Genomic DNA, 21,550 nt, shown 5'->3' with positions numbered 1-21,550 from the left:
TACATTTTTTTTTTGCTGAGGCAATTGGGGTTAAGTGACTTGCCTAGGCTCACATAGCTAGGAATTGTTAAGCATCTGAGACCAAATTTGAACTCAGGTCCTCTTGACTTCAGGGCTGGTCCCCATCATTAGATCTTAAAACAATCAATGAATGAAATACATGGACTATCGAATGATACTATATGTGAACAAATGCTCAGAAGGCCAAAAAAGAAGTGAGATGTACAATGAAGCCTGGAAATAAAGACAGAAACCTGGCACAGAAGTCAGACATCAAGAGGATAGATTTGGGGAATGATGAGTAGTTTAGTTTGGCTGGAGTGGGAAGCAGAATACCAGGAGGTTAGCTTGGAAAGGTTGATTGGGGTCAGGTCATATAAATACCAGGCTAAAGAATATGGCCATTATTTGGTAGGCAACAGGGGGACACTGAAGTTGATGATTGAATCTGAAGGTGGAGGATAATCAAAGCTGTGCAGGGATAGTCCAAGCTACGAAGAAAATTCTCAGTCAAATTTAAATGCGGGCACATTCTTAAAATGCACAGAGAGCATGTAAGCAATGGAATCTTTCTGAAAAGATTATTGATTACCCAAAGACAATTCAGTGGGTTTTTTTTTTTGCTAGACTGCTTCTCCTAACTATGCTACCTTACAATTAAATGGAGGAGGAAGACTTTTGCCTTCATTTTCCTTTCATTTGTTTAATATTTATTCTTTTTTAAGAAAACCTCTATCTTGTTGACAGGGACTGCTTTCCTTTGTCTTCTTATCCTGCTGCAAGGTACAAAAGTAAACATTTAGTTTGCTAAATTTAACCCAGGATGGGTAGAGTTTAGCAAGAAATGACTCAGAGGAGTTGGCTACCATTACTAGAGCAGGTTTGGAAGATTTTCTCTATAATGGGACTTTTCTGCTCTCACTTACAAGGCAGCTCATTCCATGTTGATTGGGAAGTATTTCTTAACATCAAGCCTAAACTGGCCTCATTGCAATTCCATCCCTTGCTTCTATTTCTGCCATCTGGGACAAACAGAATTGTAATGTTCAGGCTAGCTTTCTGGAGGTTCTTAAGACCAGGAAACAGGAAAGCCAAGAGGCTGGTCAAAGATAGAAGGATGTCTTCTAGGCCTTCTTAGCCCTTATATACTTTGTTGTGATTACATCATTACAGCATACTGAATATGTATGAACTAGAGAACCATTATACCACCATACTAAGTAGAAGTATATGTGAACTAGAGAACCATTACAAAACCATGCTAAGTACTAAGTATATATGGGAATTAGAGAACCATCATCTCATCAATTCCACTGAGTTAACACCTTGTTTCAAGTATACTTCTTCAAAGTTCCACCCTCTACACAGAACAAGGATAAACTTTCTTTCATGGTACATGGACTATGTAAAACCTGAGAACAGCTATCATCCCATTCCCTTTCCACCCCCCTACCTCACTCTGATTCTTCTCCTTTCTAGGCTAAAGATCCCCAGTTATTTTAAGCAATCCTCCTATGGTATAAACTCAAGGCCCTTGACCATCCTGTATGATCCACTATGATGGGCTTAGCTTTTCTAAGTAATACAGTGATCCAAGACAATTCAGTAAACTAGGATTATAAAACTTGAGATATAAAATACCATCTGCATCCAGAGAGAGAACTATGGAGACTGAATATAAACTGACACATACTATTTTTGCTTTTTGTTATTTGTTTGCTGCTTCTTGTCTCAAGGTTTTTCTTTTTTGTTCTGATTTTTCTTTAATAATATAGCTAATATGGAAATATGTTTAAAATGAATATATATATATATATATATATATATAACCTATACCAGACTGCTTGCTGTCTTGGGGAGGGGAGAACCAATGGAAGGAGGAAGAAAAAAATTACAACTCAAAATCTTACAAAAATGAATGCTAAAAACTATCTTTACATGTAATTGGAAAAATAAAATACTTCTGATTTTTTTTAAGTCTATGATCCTTAAGTGTGCAATTCTAAACCAAATTTCATAATGAAAAATTGGTACAGATATCATGAATGAATGAAAGAGCACGCATTAAATGCTTTCTCTTATGTCACAAACACTGTGCTAAAAGCTGGGGATGAAAAGAATTTTAAAAAGAGACAGTCCCTGCCCTCAAGAAGCATACATTCCAATAGTGGAAGATGACACATGTTTAGGGAATCATGACAAGGAAAGGGAATGTTTTTCTAGGACAGTTAGAAAGGGTGGAGAGGGGATATGTGTGTCCTGGTAGACAAATGGTAAGATATCTTGGGTGAGGGCTAGATCGATTGTGAAGGGTCTAGGATCAGCCAGTAGATAAAGTAGACGACCTGGATCCTTTACACACAGATACCAATCAAGTTGTTTGGATCCTTAGGCAAGAGTGTAGTGGTTCTCCTGGGAAGAGGAGACAGGGTTTCTCAAAGACTCAGTATAGAGAGTGTCAATTCAGATGGAGAGTAAAAAGTCAGTAGTGGCAAGCAGATGGCAAGATGGCCGATGCAGATGGAAGGTTAGCATGTGTTTTACCATGTAATATGCTATAATATGCTACATGCATCATTTCATATTTTAGAGGGAGAAATATTGCAAGTACTGAAACCTTCTGCATAATCCTTATTTACATTGTATAGAACACTTGGTTTCTGCAGAATAAAAGTGAAGATAACATGAACATTGTGGTTCAGTAGAACCATAAGAATTCACAGAATATCATCCAAGAAGGAAGCCACCCAACCCAAGAGTTCCCCTACATGGCAACACTTGGTGTTCAGCTCCCTTTTGCCATAGTTAGAATTAGGTAACATTGCTTCATCCAAGCTCCACATTCAGGAAAGCAAATTAGCAAAAAGGCTCAATAAGACAAAGAGGCTCTCCTCTGGCTGTTCAAATAAAATGACATCTGATAATAACTTACTATTTTGACCTTTATTATATGTGTAAATACAGATCTATGCAATGTGTTTGAACAATCCAAATGTTTCAACTCAGATGGTTTCAAAATAGTTGGGCACAGAATTCCACTTGGGGTTGAACACCCTGATAGGTTTTAATTTTCTGATTCACTTTTGAAATAGGTTTACTTTTTTCCTCTCCGTCTTGGTTAATAGCTGGAACACAGCTCAGGGAATCATTTGGCATTCTCTCCAGGTCTCCACTGACTGCGCTAGCTGCCGACACCTTTTCGATCTGTCTGTAACTCAATTTCACCCATTTGTAAGACAGGAAGAACTGTAGTTAGCAAGGCAACAGGAGACTAGCCAGGTGGAGTGGATTAAGGTCAGAGGTTTGCAAATCCAAAAGACTAAAAAGATATGAATAACATTATATCACTTTTCAAGGAAGCGAAATGGTTTTTGAATTAAAACTTTGTGACAATGAACCACCGACCTAGCAGGGTTACAAATAGTTATACTGAGCATGAGAAGGAAATCCCAAAATGATTTTAATGAGTACTAAATTCAAAAAACAATAAAAATTTATATATATGACTTTTGAATATAATGCAATTTATTCAACTACATTTTGATATGAATATCCATTATGTACACAGGGCTGCTTTAAGGACAGATAATGGGGGGAAAAGATCAGCCAAGATGAGCTGAAGGTGTGCCCTATTAGACATCAACAAAGTTTAAGTTTTGAAGGGCAAATACAGAAATAATAAGGTAGAAAGATAAAATTCTTTCACATGCACATAAAGGATTCCATATCTTTTAGGGGATTGGAGGTTTTGAGTAGCTCAACTACTACAAAAAGGGCAGCCCATCAAGTGAAACTGTAATGACTGTTGGGCAAAAGACATGATACCTGGGCCCTGTGATTTCAGAGTTGTGAGTGTCCAGGCCACATATGTTCTATGTGTGTACACATATGTACATATGTTCTTTACACATTTGTTTCATGATGCTTTTACTTTAAGTCTGTGAGAACTCTATATATGTTTGTACAAGAACATGTGCCAGGATTTAAAGAAGAATGTTTTGTAGCAAGTGCAATTACTATCTACTTTGCTAAGCCCTAAGTGAATCTGCAGGCTGATTGCTCATGGGAAGTAGACTAGTAGAAACTCTTGAGATTCAATAGGGGGAGGAGCCACCCATAGAGTTGCCCTGGAATTCAAGGCCCCGGCTACCCATCGAAGACACAACCTCTCACTGGCCCCAGAAAAGGCATTACAAATGTTACAGATCTTGCATCAGAATGGCCATTCCCTGTTAATACATGCAACATAGGATGAGATAACCTTTCCTAAGGAAGCCAAGCAAATATATCTGATACCAAATGGCTGGATGAGGCTTTCCAGGGGGTAAAGACACTGCTGTTCCCAAGCACAAGTTCATGCCATAGTTTTACTTGGCTTCATTTTAAGGTAACTGACTGTGGTAGTGTGGACTGTGGTAGTCTTCTGCACACCATATAGCAACTGCTTTCTACTTTAGCATGGCATTTTCTGTATTCTTCTGACCAAAATAACTACATCTCTCAAGGAAAGCCTAGGGGGACATCTGCACACTTCACAAACACACCATTGACCATATGTACCTTTATTTTTAAAAATATATTTACTTTATGCAAAGTAAAGGGACAGAGAAATGTGAATTATTATTGGTTATCCATGCATAGAATCTAGCATAGCTCACTACTAATAATAATATTGGGTTCTCCAGAATACAACATTCACTAAATTGTCTTTGTGTTAACTTGGTCTATATTTATTATCTATGAACATGCCGCTTTTCCCCAATGGAATGTAAACTTTTTGAGGACAAGAATCCTTTTGAGTTTTATATCTCTAAGGCTTTAGCATAGAACCTAGAATGTAAGTAGGCCTCAATAAATTATTTTTGAATTGAATTGCATTCCCAATTAAACAATATAATAGAAAGGTCATTTAGCCATTGTTTGGAAGACAGGGTAGTGTGGTTCATTGGTAAGAGGACTACATTTGGACTCAATGTTTAAGTGTCAATGTTGCCACATACTGTCTGTGTGACCCTAGCTAAACCATTTCCCTTCTCTGAGGCTCATGATCCTCACTGGTATAAAGGCCCTTCAAACTCTAAGTCTAGCACTTTATAATTTATACATTTCCCAATAGATAAATGGTCAAAGTATATGAACAATTTTCAGACAAAGATATTAAAGCCATTTCTATTCATATAAAAAAAGTTTCTAAATTATTACAATCAGAAAAATGTAAATTAAGATAACTCTGAGGTACTACTTTACACCTCTCAGATTGGCTGAGATGACAGCAAAAGATGATGATGAATGTTGGAGGGGATGTGGGAAAACTGGGACACTAAATATTAAAAAAAACTGTAAACTGATCCAATCATTCTGAAGAGCAATTTGGAATTATGACCAAATCACTATCACACTACATATTCTTTGATCTAACAGTGTCCCTACTGGGTCTGTATCCCAAAGTGATCATAAAAAGGGAAAAGGACCCACATGCGTGAAAACATTTGTAGCAGACCTTACTGCAGTGGCATGGAACTGGAAATTGAGGGGATGCCCATCAGTTGGATAATAACTGAGTACATTAGGGTATATGAAGGTAATGGGATATTATTGTTCTATAAGAAATGATGAGCAGGCTGATTTCAGAAAACCCTGGAAAGACTTAGATGAAATGATGCTAAATGAGTGAGCAGAACCAAAGGAACAACATACATAGTAACAACAAGATTATGTGATGATCATCTGTGAAGGGCTTGGCTCGTTTCAACAATGAGATGATTCAAAGCATTTCCAATAGTCTTAGGATGGACAGTGCCATCTACAACCAGAGAGAGCTAACTATGGAGAATGAATGGATCAAACGACAGTGTTCACCTTTTTGCTGTTGTTTTTCCCCTTTCTAATGTTTTTCCCCTTTTGATTTGATTTTTTTTGCCCAGCATGAAGAATATGGAAATATGTTGACAAAAACTGCACATTTAACCTATGTCAGATTGCTTGCTGTCTTAAAGAAATGGGTGGGGGTAGGAAAGCAAGAAAAATTTGGAACACAAAGGTGAATGTGGAAGACCATCCTGTCATGTGTTTGGAAAAAATTATATATATATATATGTATGTATGTATGTGTATATGTGTGTATATATATATATATATATATATAATATATATATATATCACGTACATTCTTATTCTATTCCTGCCACTAGCATTCTCCTCCAATAAAAAGAAAATAAAAACAACATAAAACTCTTGTCATAAGCCTGCACAGTCCAGGAAAAACAAATACTAAACATTGTCCATGCCTGCAAATGTATGTCTCTCTGCATTTTAAGTACATCACTCTCTGGCAGATGGCTGTGTCATGTTTTAAGTTCTGTGCTCAGGACTAAAATTTATCATTGTGTTCAGTTTGTCATTGCATTAATCAGAATTATTTAGTCTTTCAAGATTGTTTTTTTCCTAGTGTTACTATTGTCTGCCTTGATGCAAGTAATTAATAAAAATAACAAACAAACAGACCTAAGCAGAAATTACTGAGGCAGTCCATTTGAGACTTTTTTTTTCCAAATCTAACTACAGATAAATTAATGACTATTTTGGGGGTCTGACCACTGTAAACTACTTTGCTCACAAAAAAAGTCTTGGATATAGGGAGTATGAAAGTTACTATTATTTTATAGATAAGGAAGCTTCTACAGTAGGGAAATGGTGTGTCTGGCATGGCAGGAGTTGATACAGTTTCAATGCTAGAACTCACATACCATAATTTGTTCAGCCATTCCCCAATTGACAGATGCTAATTTCCAATTCTATGTCAACACAAAAAAAGAGCTGCTATAAATATATTTTCATATATGGGTTCTTTCCCTCTTTCTTTAATCTCCTTGGGGTAAAAACTTAAGACCAGTACTGCTGGATCAAAGGATAAGCACAGTCTAATAGCTGTTTTGCCATGGTTCCAAATTGGTTTACTGAATGACTGAACTAGTCACAGTTCTGCCAAAAGCGCATTAGTGTAACTGTTTTGCCATTTCCTCTAGCGTATGACCTTTTCATGTTTTGTCATTGTATGCAATCTGATGGGTTTCAGGTGGTACCTCTGAAAAATGTTGATTTCTCTAATTATTAGTGATTTAGAATGTTTTAAATGACCATTGATAACTTTCATATCTTCATCTGAAAATTACCTATACATACCCTTATACCATTTATCACTGAGGAAAAAGGTCTTACTCTTGTAGATGTGATTCCATTCTTATATGTTTTAGAAATGAGATCTTAATCAAAGAAACTTGCTGTAAAGATAAGTTCCCCAGGTTCTGCTTTTCTTCTAGTTTTAGATGCACTGGTATTGATTTGATATTTCGTAGTCAAAATTATTCATTCTGTGATTTCTATGCATTGTTTCATCATGAACTCTTCCCTTATCTACAATCTAACAGGTGATTTATTCCTAGTTCTACTGATTTGTTTATAACATTACCCTTTTTATTTAAATGATGCACATATTTTGAGTTTATGTTGGTATATGTTGTAAGATGTTGGCCTATGCCTAGTGTCTGCACACCTGCTTTCCTTTTTTTTCCCTCAAGTTTTTCTCAAATAGTTCTTGCCCCCCTACCTGGAATCTTTGGCTTTATCAAACAATAGATTACTGTACACATTTGCTTCTGTATGTTGCATATCTGATCTCATCTACTGATCACTGATTTTTTTCAGTGTCAAATTAATTGTTTTTTACTTTTTTGACATTTTGATAAACTATTTTTGACTTTTAATTCCTCTGCATGAATTTGTTATTATTATTTCTGGATCTATAAAGTAGTTTTTCAGTAGTTTTATTGGTATGGTAACAAGTACGCTGATTCAGGTTGTTTTGCCATTTTATTATAACAATTCAGTATACCCATAAGCAATTTAATATTTATTCAATGATTCATATTTATTTTTATATGAAGTGTTCACTATTGAATTCATATAGCTCCTCCATGTCTTTTGACAAATAAACTCACATGTACTTTAATGTTCTATAGAATTTCTCTCTTTCTTCTTTCTAGGTTCTGTTGATAATATACAGAAATGGTGATGATTTTTTTTCAAATTTTGCAACCCTGCTGAATTTACTGTTTTGAGGTACTTTATCATATCATCTTCAAAAAGTGAGAGTTTTGTTTCCTCATTTGCCTGAATTTATTCCTTCAATTTCTTTTTCTTGAATTATTACCATAGCTAGCATTACTAGTATAATATTAAAAAATCATGGTAAGATTTATATGTGAATTCTACCAAACATTAAAAGAACAATTAACTCCAGTACTATAAAACTATTTGAGAAAATAGGAAATGAAAGACTACTGCCAAATTCCTTTTATGACAGACATAATACTGATACCTAAACCAAGTAGGATAAAAAAAGAGAAATAAAATTATAAACCAATCTACCTAATGAATATTGATGCAAAAGTCTTAAATAAAATATTAGCAAAGACATTACAAAAAATCATCCTCAGGATAATATACCACGAACAAGAAGGATTTATACCAGGAATGCAGGGCTGGTTCAATATTAGAAAAACTATTAGTATAATTTACAATAAAAATAACAAAATTAACAAAAACCATATAACTATCTCAACAGATGCAGAAAAATCATTTGATAAATCCAACACCCATTCTTATTAAAAACACTAGAGAGTATAGGAATAAATGGACTTTTCCTTAAAACAATCAGTGGTATCTATTTAAAATCATTAGCAAGCATCATATGTAATGGGGATAAACTGGAACCATTCCCAATAAGATCAGGGGTGAAACAAGGTTGTCCACTATCACCATTAATATTCAATATTGTATTAGAAATGCTAGCTTTGACAATAAGAGAAGAAAAGAGATTAAAGGAATTAGAGTAAGTAATGAAGAAACCAAATGATCACTCTTTACAGATGATATGATGGTATACTTAGAGAACCCTAGACAATCACCTAAAAACTATTAGAAGTAATCCACAATTTTAGCAAAGTTGCAGGATACAAAATAAAATAAACCATCAGCATTTGTATACATCACTAATGAAATCCAACAGCAAGAGATACAAAGAGAAATTCCATTTAAAATAACTGTCAAATGGATAAAATATTTGGGAATCTATTTGCCAAGGGAGGGTCAGGAACTAAATGAACAAAACTACAAAACACTTCACACAAATAAAGTCAGATCTAAGCAATTAGAAAAATATCAAGTGCTCTTGGATAGGTTGAGCAAATATAATATAGATGACAATACTACCTAAACTAATCTATTAATTTAGTGCTATACCAGACTTCCCAAAAACTATTTTAATGACCTAGAAAAAATAACAACAAAATTCATCTGGAGGAACAAAAGATCAAGAATTTCAAGGTAGCTAATGAAAAAAAAATTGCAAATGAAGGTGGCTTAGCTGTACAAGATCTAAAACTATTTTATAGAGCAGAGGTCAACAAAACTATTTGGTACTGGCTAAGAAATAGCAGTTGATCAGTCGAATAGGTTAGGTTCATAGAACAAAATAGTCAATGACTATAGCAATCTAGTGTTTGACCATCCAAAAGACCCCAGCTTTTGAGATAAGAATTTACTATGTGACAAAAACTGCTGGGGAACTTGGAAACTAGTATGGCAGAAACTAGGCACTGACGCACACATAATACTATATATCAAGATAAGGTCAAAATTGGTTCATGATCTAGACATAAAGAACAATATTATAAATAAATTAGAAGAACATAGGATAGTTTATCTCCCAGATATGTGGAGGAAGAAGGAATCGGTGACCAAAAAAGATCACAAAGACTAGAGATCATTATTGATCACAAAATAGATAATTTTGATTGTATTAAGTTAAAAAGTTTTTACACAAACAAAACAAATACAGATAAGATTAGAAGGGAAGCAATAAACTAGGAAAACATTTTTACATTTAAAGGTTCTGATAAAGGCCTAATTTCTAAAATATATAGAGAATTGACCCAACTTTATAAGAATCCAAGCCATTCTCCAATTGGATATCCAAAGGATATGAACAGACAATTTTTAGATGAAGAAATTGAATGTTTGTAGTCATATGAAAAGGTGCTTCAAATCACTATTGATCAGAGAAATGTAAATTAAGACAACTCTGAGATACCACTACCCACGTGTCAGATTGGCTAAGATGACAGGAAAAGATAATGACTAATGCTGGAGGAAATATGGGGAAACTGGAACACTAATACATTGTTGGTGGAACTGTGAACGGATCCAACCATTTTGAATAGCAATTTGGAATAATGCTAAAAAAGCTATCAAACTGTGCACATCCTTTTATCCAGCAGTGTTTCTACTAGGCTTATATCCCAAAGAGATCTTAAAGGAGGAAAAGGGACCCACATGTGCAAAAATGTTTGTGGCTACCTTTTTGTAGTGACAAGAAACTGGAAACTGAGTGGATACCCATCAATTGGAGAATGGCTGAATTATGGTATATGAATATTACGGAATGTTATTGTTCTGTAAGAAATGACCACCAGGACAATTTCAGAGAGGCCTGGAGAGACTTACGTGAACTGATGCTAAGTGAATTGAGCAGAACCAAGAGATCATTATACACAGCATGGACAAGATTATACAATGATCAATTATGATGGACATGGCTCTCTTCAACAATGAGATGATTCAAATTAGAGCCACTTGCTCAGTGATGAAGAGAGCCATCTACACCCAGAGAGAGGACTGTGCAAACTGAGTGTTGCTCAAAATATATCATTCTCACTCTCTGTGTTGTTGTTTGCTTGTAATTTGTTTTCTTCCTCGGTTTTTTTTTTCCTTTTTGATCTGATTTTTCTTGTACAGCTGTATAAATATATATACATATATCGGATTTAACAGATATTTTAACACATTTAACATGTATTGGACTACCTGCCAACTAGTGGAAGAGGGGGCGGGGAGAAGGAGGGGAAATTTTGGAACAAAAGGTTTTGCAAGGGTCAATGTTGAAAAATTACCCATGCACATGTTTTGAAAATAAAGGGCTTTAATAAAAAAAAAATAGAAAAGTGATGGTAATAAATGGAATCCTTGCTTCATCCCTGATCCAACTGGAAAGCTTTCTAGTTTATTCCCATTATAGATAATGCTTGCTCTTATTTTTAAATCAGTGCTACTAATCATTTTAAGGAAAGCTCCATTATTCCTGTGTTCCATGGTGTATTTTAACAAAAGATAAACAGCTATATACCAGAAGTGCAGAGTGAAAAACCAAATTTTGGTCACAAAGATACTGTCTTGTTGGTAAATTCTTGGGAAGTATAGCAGTAAAATATCTGAATTCATTGATTTGCTGACATATTCCCTTCCTGTCCATTTTGAATCAATGTTTTGTGTTATTTTATTTGAAAAAAGATATTGAACAATTTCCTTGTTAATGGTTTAATAGGAATTGGTGTTATGTTTTGTCAAATGCTTTTTCTCTATTAAAATAATCATACTTTTTATAGTTTTGGCTAATGATGTGATCAATTATGTTTATGGTTTTCCTGATATTGAATCAACCCTGCATTCCTGATATAAATTCTAGCAAGGTTAATAAATTCATGTGATACATGGTATAATTTCATTCCTACTATTTTATTTGAATTTTTATATTGTTAAGGAAATTGGTCTACAGTTTTCTTTTTCTGTTTCAAATCTCCCTGATTTAGGTATCAAAATTATACTGTTTCACAGAAGGATTTTATGAAGACTATATCTTCACCTATTTTTTCCAATGGATCACATAGTATTGGAACTGTTGGCTAACTAGCTGGTATTTAAAAATCCATCTGGTCCTGGTGTATCTTTTGAGAGAAATCATTTACAGCTTATTCAATTTATTTTTAAGATAAGATTTAAATATTCTATTTCTTGTTCTATTAATCTGGGCAATTTTTATTTTTGTAAATATTCATTTTATTTAGATTGTCAGCTTTGTTAACATAATATGATAAAATACCCCCCTAATAATTGCCTTTATTTCCTTCATTGGTTGCAAATTCACTTTTTAATTTATTTTTTTTATTTGATAGGTAGGAACTTGTTTTTCTTTTTGGTTTTATTCTACCATTTGATGGTTTTACAGCCCACAAACATCTAATTTTTTTTTTAAAAAAGCAGTAATTAGGAATTTCTTGTCCAATAAAGTTATCACTATTTCACTTTTATGAGATACTGTTCTAAGCTCAAATTCATTTCTGACTCTGACCTTTAAGGAAACATTAATGATCTACCACAGCGGTGTCAAATACACAGAGCACAATACTCCCAAGTGGAAGATTAAAATGCAACCGGGAAATATTTAACAAATAAACATAAATATAATAAAACATAGATGATGTTAATATGTGGATTTTTAAATGAATATACAGTCAGCATGGATTTTTATGTATGAGTTAGTGTTCCCTTAATATTATAGCTTTAAAAGAGCAAAGTTTCTGAGTAATCTATGGGATTTTGGTCTAATTTCCTAACAATGAACCATAATTTTCTTTTTTTTTTTTAATTTTTTATTTAATAATTACATTATATTGACACTCGTTTCTGTTCCGATTTTTCCCCCTCCCTCCCTCCACCCCCTCCCCTAGATGGCAAGCAGTCCTTTATATGTTGGATATGTTGCAGTATATCCTAGATACAATATATGTTTGCAGAACCGAACAGTTCTCTTGTTGCGTAGGGAGAATTGGATTCAGAAGGTAGAAATAATCCGGGAAGAAAAACAAAAATGCAGATAGTTTACATTCGTTTCCCAGTGTTCTTTCTTTGGGTGTAGCTGCTTTTGTCCGTCATTTATCAATTGAAACTCAGGTCTCTTTGTCAAAGAAATCCACTTCCATCAAAATATGTCCTCATACAATATCGTTGTCGAAGTGTATAATGATCTCCTGGTTCTGGTCATTTCACTTAGCATCAGTTCATGTAAGTCTCGCCAGTCCTCTCTGTATTCATCCTGCTGGTCATTTCTTACAGAACAATAATATTCCATAACATTCATATACCACAATTTACCCAGCCATTCTCCAATTGATGGGCATCCATTCATTTTCCAGTTTTTAGCCACTACAAACAGGGCTGCTACAAACATTTTGGCACATACAGGTCCCTTTCCCTTCTTTAGTATTTCTTTGGGATATAAGCCCAATAGAAACACTGCTGGATCAAAGGGTATGCACAATTTGATAATTTTTTGGGCATAATTCCAGATTGCTCTCCAGAATGGTTGGATTCGTTCACAACTCCACCAACAATGCATTAGTGTCCCAGTTTTCCCGCATCCCCTCCAACATTCATCATTATTTTTTCCTGTCATCTTAGCCAATCTGACAGGTGTGTAGTGGTATCTCAGAGTTGTCTTAATTTGCATTTCTCTGATCAATAATGATTTGGAACACTCTTTCATATGAGTGGTAATAGTTTCAATCTCATCCTCTGAAAATTGTCTGTTCATATCCTTTGACCATTTATCAATTGGAGAATGAACCATAATTTTCAATGTTAATTTCTAAAGTTATTTTTTATCTACACTCATGCTCTTGTCAGTTAAACATGCAAGGGTGGACCCAAGATAGCAGAGAGGAAACACATCTTTATCTGAGCTCTCCCTGATGTTTCTCAAATCAATACCAAATCAAGCCTCTGAACTGGTTTTGGAATGACAGAACCCACAAATACTTGGAGTATAACAATTTTCAAGCAAAAGATATTTTGGAAGAACTTCAGAAAATGTCTTTCAATCAGGCAAGGAGAGGGCAGTCAAGCTCAGACTCAGCACAGAGACCCAGGGCTGTGTGAGGTCTGTGCACTGGGGAATCTACAACAGTGCTGGCTACTCTGTCCTGGTTGCAAGCCAGTACACAAACAAACTAGCTATGAGACATCCAACACCAATACAAAAGACAAATAGTGAGCCCTGAAGCCCAGAATAACATGAGACCTGGCCATGGCCACTCAGCACTAGAAGTTAGTCAACACCTATCCAGCGGAGCCACTGTTGCTACTACAGGAAGCTTGGACAATCTCACCTTTGCCCCAAAAACCTCAACTTAAAAAAAATTAGCAAAAAAGCAAAAAGAACTCTGACCATAGATAGTTTGTATGAAGGGAAAAACAGACCCCTGAGGATATTAAAAGCAGATCACCTCCAGATGAAGCCCAAAAGGGTGATTTGATTTGGTTCCCATCTCACAAGGCTCTCTTGGCAGAATTCAAAAAGGATCTTTTAAAAAGTTAGAAGAAAAATGGAGAAAGGAAAGGAGAACATCGTAGGAGAATTTGGAAAAGAAAACATAGAAATAATATGAGCAAAGCTCCTTACAAAATAGATTTAGGGAAACGAAAAAAGCATATAACTCCTTACAAAACAGATTTGACAAAATGGAAAATAAAACCAACTCTTTGAAAAACAGAATTTATGAAACAGAAGAAAAAATCCATTGAACAAAACAACTCATTCAAAAATTTAATTGGCCAAAACAAAAGGAGCTAAAAAAGGTAACTGAAGAAAATAATTAACTAAAAATTAGAACTGAACAAATAGAAATGAATGACTCAATGAGACATCTCAAATCAGTTCTATAAAACAAAACAAAATTAAAAAAGAAAAGAAAATGTAAAATACCTCACTGGAAAAACAACTGACCTGGAAATTAGATCTAGGAGAGACAATCTAAGGATTTCTGGACTTCCTGAAAACCATGATGAATAAAAGAGGCTAGACATCCTCTTTCAAGAAATCATCACGTTAAACTGCCTGGATGTCCCAGAAGCAGAAGGTAAAATAGCCATTGAAAGAATTCATTGATTACCTCCTGAAAGAGGACCCAAAATAAAAATTCCAAGGAATATCATAGCTAAATTTCAGAATTATCTAATCAAGGAGAAAATATTGCAAGCATTCAGAAAGAAACAATTCAAATATTGAGGAAGCACAATCAGGATTACCTAGGACCTATCAGCTCCTACCTTAAAGGACTGAAGGGCCTGAAATCTAATATTCAGAAAGGCAAAGGAACTTGGATTGCAGCCAAGAATCAGCTATCCAGCTAAAATGAGCATTATCTTTCAGGGAAGAAAATGAACATACACGTGAATTTCATTTATTTCTGCTGAAAAAAACAGAGCTGAACAGAAAATTTGATCTCTAAATACAGAGAGAAGCATAAAAAATAAAAAGGAAAGAAGTCTTGAGAACTATATTTCTGTTATGGGTATACTTAGAGGGTGTAGGTATAATCTGATTTTATTGTGATAATATAAAAAGAAACTAGAGGTAGAAAGGGGATTGTATTGGAAGAAGAGGAAAATGGAAGTAAAATGAGGTAAATTACACCTCAAGAAGAAGCAAAGAAGACCTAGAATAATTGAGGGAAAGAAGGGAGGGTGATAAACATTGTACGAATCTTACTCTCATCAGATTTGGCTCAAAGAGACAATATCAAACATATTTGGCTTGACAGAGAAACTTGTCTCACCCTACAGGAAAGTGGGAGGGAAAAGGTGAAAGGAAAAGGGAGGCTAATAGAAGGGGAAATAGAAGTAGTAGGGGAAAGGCACAAGAAACGGCAATGGACTGTAAAGTGGGAAGGCTATTTGAGAGAGGTGGTGGTCAAAAGCAAAATACTGAGGAGAAAAAAGGGAGAAAGGAAAGAAAAAAGCATAACTTGGGGAAAATAAAATGACAGGAAATACAGAATTAATCATTTTCACTATGAATGTAAATGGTATAAACTCTCCCATAAAATGTAAATGGATAGCAGACTGGATTAAAAGCCAGAATCCTATAATATGCTGTTTACAAGAAATACATTTAAAACAGAGTGAGATGTAGAGAGTAAAGGTAAAAGGTTGGAGCAGAATTTATTATGCTTCAGGTGAAGTAAAAAAAAAAAAAAAAAAAAAAGCAGAGGTAGCAATCCTGATCTCAATTCAAGCAAAAGCAAAACTAGATCTAATAAAAGAGATGAGGAAGGAAGTTATATCTTGCTGAAGGGTACCATAGATGATGGAGTAATATCAATATTAAACATATATACACCAAGTGGTATAGCACTTAAATTCCTAGAGGGCACGTTAAGAGAGCAGCAAGAAGAAATAGATAGCAAAACTATACTAGTGGGGGACCTCAACCTTGATTTCTCAGAACTAGATAAATCAAATCACAAAATAAATCAGAAATAAGTTAAGGAAGTAAATAGAATTTTAGAAAACTTAGGTATGATAGATCTTTGGAAAAAAACAGAATGGAGACAGAAAGGAGTTCGTGGAACCTACACAAAACTTGACCAGCTATTATGGCATAAAAACCTCAAAATCAAATGCAGAAAGACAAAAATAGCAAATGCATCTTTTTCAGATCATGATGCATTAAGAATCACATGTAATAAAGAGCCAGGGGGAAATAGACAAAAAATTAATCTGAAACTAAATAATCTGATCCTAAAGAATAAATGGGTGAAACAATTAGACACAATTGATAATTTCATCTAAGAGAATGACAATAATGGAACAACATACCTGTTAGGATTCTTACAAAGTGGTAAGTCAGTTGTCTAATTTTAGCATCATGCTTAGCAGTTCTCTAGTTCAGAGTTCACACCTTTAAGAGTTCATACATTAGTTCACACATTAGCATTCGAGATTCACAAGGCAAGATTCAGTATGAGATTCACAAGTTCAGTAGAGGAGATTCACAAGTCACAGCTCCCAATAATCCCATTCTCAGAGGAGGAGCCAACCTTTGAGTTCACACCTTTAAAAGAGCATATAAAAGGACAAGCGCTAGAGATGTTTGAGAGATTGAGAGAGCCAAAATTCAGTTGGGAGATTCAGAGCCAGGACTGAGAGAGGGCTGGAGGCTGAAGCTGGAAGAGGCAAAGGACTAGCAACAAGAGCTCTTGGAACCAAGGAGGGAGATAGGCCTCTAAGAAAACTAACTGGGCTATTTTGGAAGAGACAATAAAAGGACTGGACTTTAATCCCTGGCTGCATTTGAGGTGATTATTACTGTGAACCAAAACTAAGACTGCCTCCAGAAGCTCCCCAAGAAATCTGCTCCCAGAAAACGATTACATACTAGAAAAGAAGAACACTACACATACCAAAATTTATGGGATGCAGCCAAAGCAGTTTTTAGAAGACGTTTTATATCTCTAGATGCTTAATTGCATAAAATAAAGAAACAGAAACTCAATGAATTGGGCATGCACCCAAAAAAGCTAAAAAAGAACAAATTTAAAACCACCAAGTAAATACCAAATTTGAAATTCTGAGAATAAAAGGGGAGATTAATATAACTGAAGGTAAAAAAAAGCTATTAAATTAATAAACAGAACTAAGAGCTGATTTTATGAAAAAAAAACCTACAAAATAGATGCACCTTTATTTAATTTGATCAGATAAAGGAAAGAAAGAAATCAAATTGTTAATATCAAAAATAAAAAGGGAGAACTGTTGGAATCCTTACAAAGTGTTAACTCATTAGAGTTGATAGAGACAATAATTACCTAATTTAGCATGGTTCAGTATGATTGATCTGATCTTACAAGGAGATATTATAGGCCAGAAGAAACAAGGTACTAAGTGGAACTGAGAGAAACAATGCTTCTGTTCACACCTTTAGAGAGCTCATATAAACAAGAAGCTCTTAGGGCCAGAGAGCACTCTGGGAGGAAACCCATAATCCCACTCTCAAATCCCACAATCCCACTCTCAGAGATGGAGTCAGATTCATTCATTTCATCTCACACCACTGTGGTGGCTGGCCTCCTGCACTTCCCCCACTGAGACCAAGGCTGCTCTGAAAGGCTCTTCAGAAAGCTGCCCAGCCCCAGGCAAGAAGACAAGAGATTCTTTTCATTTTCCACTTTTGTGCAGGCTGGAGGCTGAAGGATAAACCTTTGGACATTTGGAGGGAGCAATTGGAACCAAAAAGAGAGATAGGCCTCCAAGAAAACTAATTGGGCTATTTTGGAGGAAGCAATAAAAGATCTGAACTTTTAATACCTGGCTGCATTTGGAGTGATTATTACTTTTAACTGAAACTAAGGCTGCCTCCAGAAAACCTCCCCAAGAAACCTGCTCTCAGAGAGAACCATTATATTTTAAAGAAGAGAACACCACAGAGAACTTTCCACCAACGAAGAGGAAATAGGAGCAATAATTCGGTGCTATTTTGCCCAACTATATGCCAATAAATATGATAACCTAAGTGAAATGGATTAATATTTACAAAAACATATAGATTGATCAGAATAATAGAGGAGAAAATAAATTACTTAAACAGTCCCATTTGAGAAAAAGAAATTGAACAAGCTATTATTCAACTTCTTTAAAAAAATCTCCAGGGTCAGATGGATTTACATGTGAATTCTACCAAACATGTAAAGAACAATTAATTCCAATACTATATAGAACTTGACTACAATATGGAACGCAAAATGGATAATTTTGATTATATTGCAAACAAAACCAATGCAGACAAGCTTAGAAGGGACACAAACAAGAAAAATAAATTATATTCAAGGATTCTGATAAAAGCCTCATTTCTAAAATATACAGAGAATTGACTCAAATTTATAAGAATTCAAGCCATTCTCCAACTAATAAATGGCCAAAGGATATGAACAGATAATTTTCAGATGAAGAAATTAAAACCATTTCTAATCATATGAAAAGATGCTCTAAATCACTATTGATCAGAGAAATGTGAATTAGACACATTTGTGTAGACCACTACACAGCTCTCAGATTGGCTAAGATGACAGGAAAAAGATAATGACAAATGTTGGAGGGGATGTGGGAAAACTGGGACACTAATATATTGTTGTTGGAGTTGTGAACTTATTCAACCATTATCTAAATGTTCATATTCTTTGATCCAACAGTGTTTCTACTGGGCCTGTATCCCAAAGTGATCATAAAGAAGGGAAAGGAATCCACATGTGCAAAAATGTTTGTGAAGCCCTTTTAATAGTGGTAAGAAACTGGAAAGTGAATGAATGCCTTTCAGCTGGAGGATGGCTGAATACGTTGTAGTATATAAAAGTTACAGAATATTATTGTTCTATAATGATCAGCAGGACGATTTCAGAGAGGCTTAGAGAGACTTACATTAACTGATGCTAAGTGAATGAGCAGAACAGATCGCTGGATACTGCAACAGCATGATTACATAAAGACCAATTCTTATGGACATGGCTGTTCTCAACAATGAGATGATTCAGGCCAGCCCCAATGGTCTGGTGATGAAGAGAGCCATCTTCATGGCATCTGCATCCAGAGAGAGGCAGTAAGAACTGAGAGTGGCTACAACATAGTATTTTCATTCTTTCTGTTGTTGTTTGCTTGTATTTTATTTTCTTTCTCCCTTATTCCTTTTTGATCTGATTTTTCTAGTGCAGCATATTTGTGAAAATATGTATAGAAGAATTGCACATGCTTAACCTATATTGGATCACTTGCTGCCATGGGGAGGGAGTGGAGGGAAGGGAGAAAAAAAACTAGAACACAAGGTTTTATAAGGGTGAATACTGAAAATTAACCACATATATATTGACAAAAAAAGTTTTAATTTTTTAAAAAATGCTAATTTGAGCCCTACTAGATTGCCAATTCTAATATCTAGAGCTGAGACTGAATACAGATGATATCGTAAAGTTACCTGAGATTCTCAGAAAAATGTGGTGACAAAATTTTCAGAGGATATCAACTGTTAACTTATCCTTTGAATGCAGGAGAGAAATCAGTTGAAGAATTACGTCAATGGTAAAAATAATTAAGATTTTACAGAAGGTGTAACTTGAAGAAATGTTTACTATACAAAGATGGGTGCACTCAAAGACATGTCAGGAGAATCAAAAGAACTCATCTGTAAACTGAGTATGGGAAACAAAAGAAAGGAAGAATAAGAAGACAAAAATTTTCCCAGATAATTGTGTGAGGGTCATTGAAGATGAGGTATCACTGACAACATCAGACAACTTAAGACAGACTACCATTTTATAATATAGTTTATAATATAAGAATGATCCACACATCACTGAGATGGCCAAAAGTGCCAATGCCAGATTGAAATGTTCATTTTTGAAGCTTCATTTGTCTCTGGAAGGAACTGTGTGACGGTGCTCTAGAATAATTCCTGAGCTGCAAAACCCACTTTATTATTTATGCCTTCCTATATATTTCTCTCTATCCTCAGAAGAATTACCTGGCATATAGGAATAAAGGTAGAGCTCAGTAATTCCCTCTAGAGTTCAGGATGGAAAACATTTCCACAGCCACCATTGCCTTCCCTTTGGTGTTCCAGTATATGGGGAGAAAGAAGATCCATATGCTGCAGAACACCTGAATCCTGAAGATGATAAACTTATCTTCACTGAAGGTGTCAGGCTGGTTTGTGGCCAAAAAAGATACAGGGAAGCTCAGAAGGGCCAGAAAATCCAGGTATCCCAGGACACAAAAGAAAAAAAATGACAGAAGCCTGAATTGTATCCAATGATAATGTGATCATCTTCAGAGAATGTGTCTGCCTCTGAAAATGGTGAAGAGATTCCTACCCAGATGCCACAGAGAATTACTCAGATTTCAGCGTAAAGGAGAATTACATAATTGGTCACTCTAGGATCACCCACATCCTGATGCTGTTCCCTGGATTTGTAACCCTGAAAGGGAGACTGATGATTATTTTTGCTAAAATGGAAGAAACAGTCATAGTAAATGCAATTCCAAATATTCTTTGTCAGAGAAAGCAATTCGCTGTTGAAGGCCAGCCTAAGAACAAGCAGAGGAATTACAAAGTAAGAGACATGAAGAAAGTATACCTGAAATCTTGGTTATTGACTTTAACAAAGGAGTTGTCTTAGTATTTCATAAAGGTCCAGAGAGCTACACCCGTCAACATCAAAAACAAAATAGCCAATGATCCTGGAGTTGTTCCCAAATACCTCTGGAACTTATATTCCTGAGCATTTTCATTTGGGATCTCTCTGAAGAGGTGATTGATGGATTCTTTCAATTTCTATTTTACCCTTTAATTCTAAAATGTTAGAGAAGTTTCCCTTTATAATTTCTAGAAATGTGATGCTTATACTCTTTTTATAATGATGGCCTTCCAATTTATTTTCCAGAGCAGTTGTTTTTTTCCAATAAGATATTTCACATTTTTGTCTATTTTTTCTTTCTTTTGACTGATTGTTTCTTGATGTCTTATGAAGTCTAAAGCGAATGCTTTAAGTTACTTAATTCTAATTTTAAAGAATTGATTTTCTTCAGTGAGATTTTTCATCATTCAAGTTTTGTGCTTCTTTTACTATTTGGACCATTCCAGTTTTTTAAGGCATGATTTTGTTCAGTATTTTTTGTTTCTCTTTTACCAATCTATTATTTTTCTTTCCATAATTTTCTTCTGCCATTCACATTTCATTTTCTAATTTTTTTCCTCCATTACTCTTAGCTCTTTCAAATTCTTGCTAAGCTTGTAATCAACCAGCATTTTTCTTTAAGGCTTTCCTTCTAC

Source organism: Antechinus flavipes, chromosome X (genome assembly GCF_016432865.1).
Source record: "Antechinus flavipes isolate AdamAnt ecotype Samford, QLD, Australia chromosome X, AdamAnt_v2, whole genome shotgun sequence".
NCBI classification, from domain to species: Eukaryota; Metazoa; Chordata; class Mammalia; order Dasyuromorphia; family Dasyuridae; genus Antechinus; species Antechinus flavipes.
Note: the sequence above shows the minus strand (reverse complement) of the source record.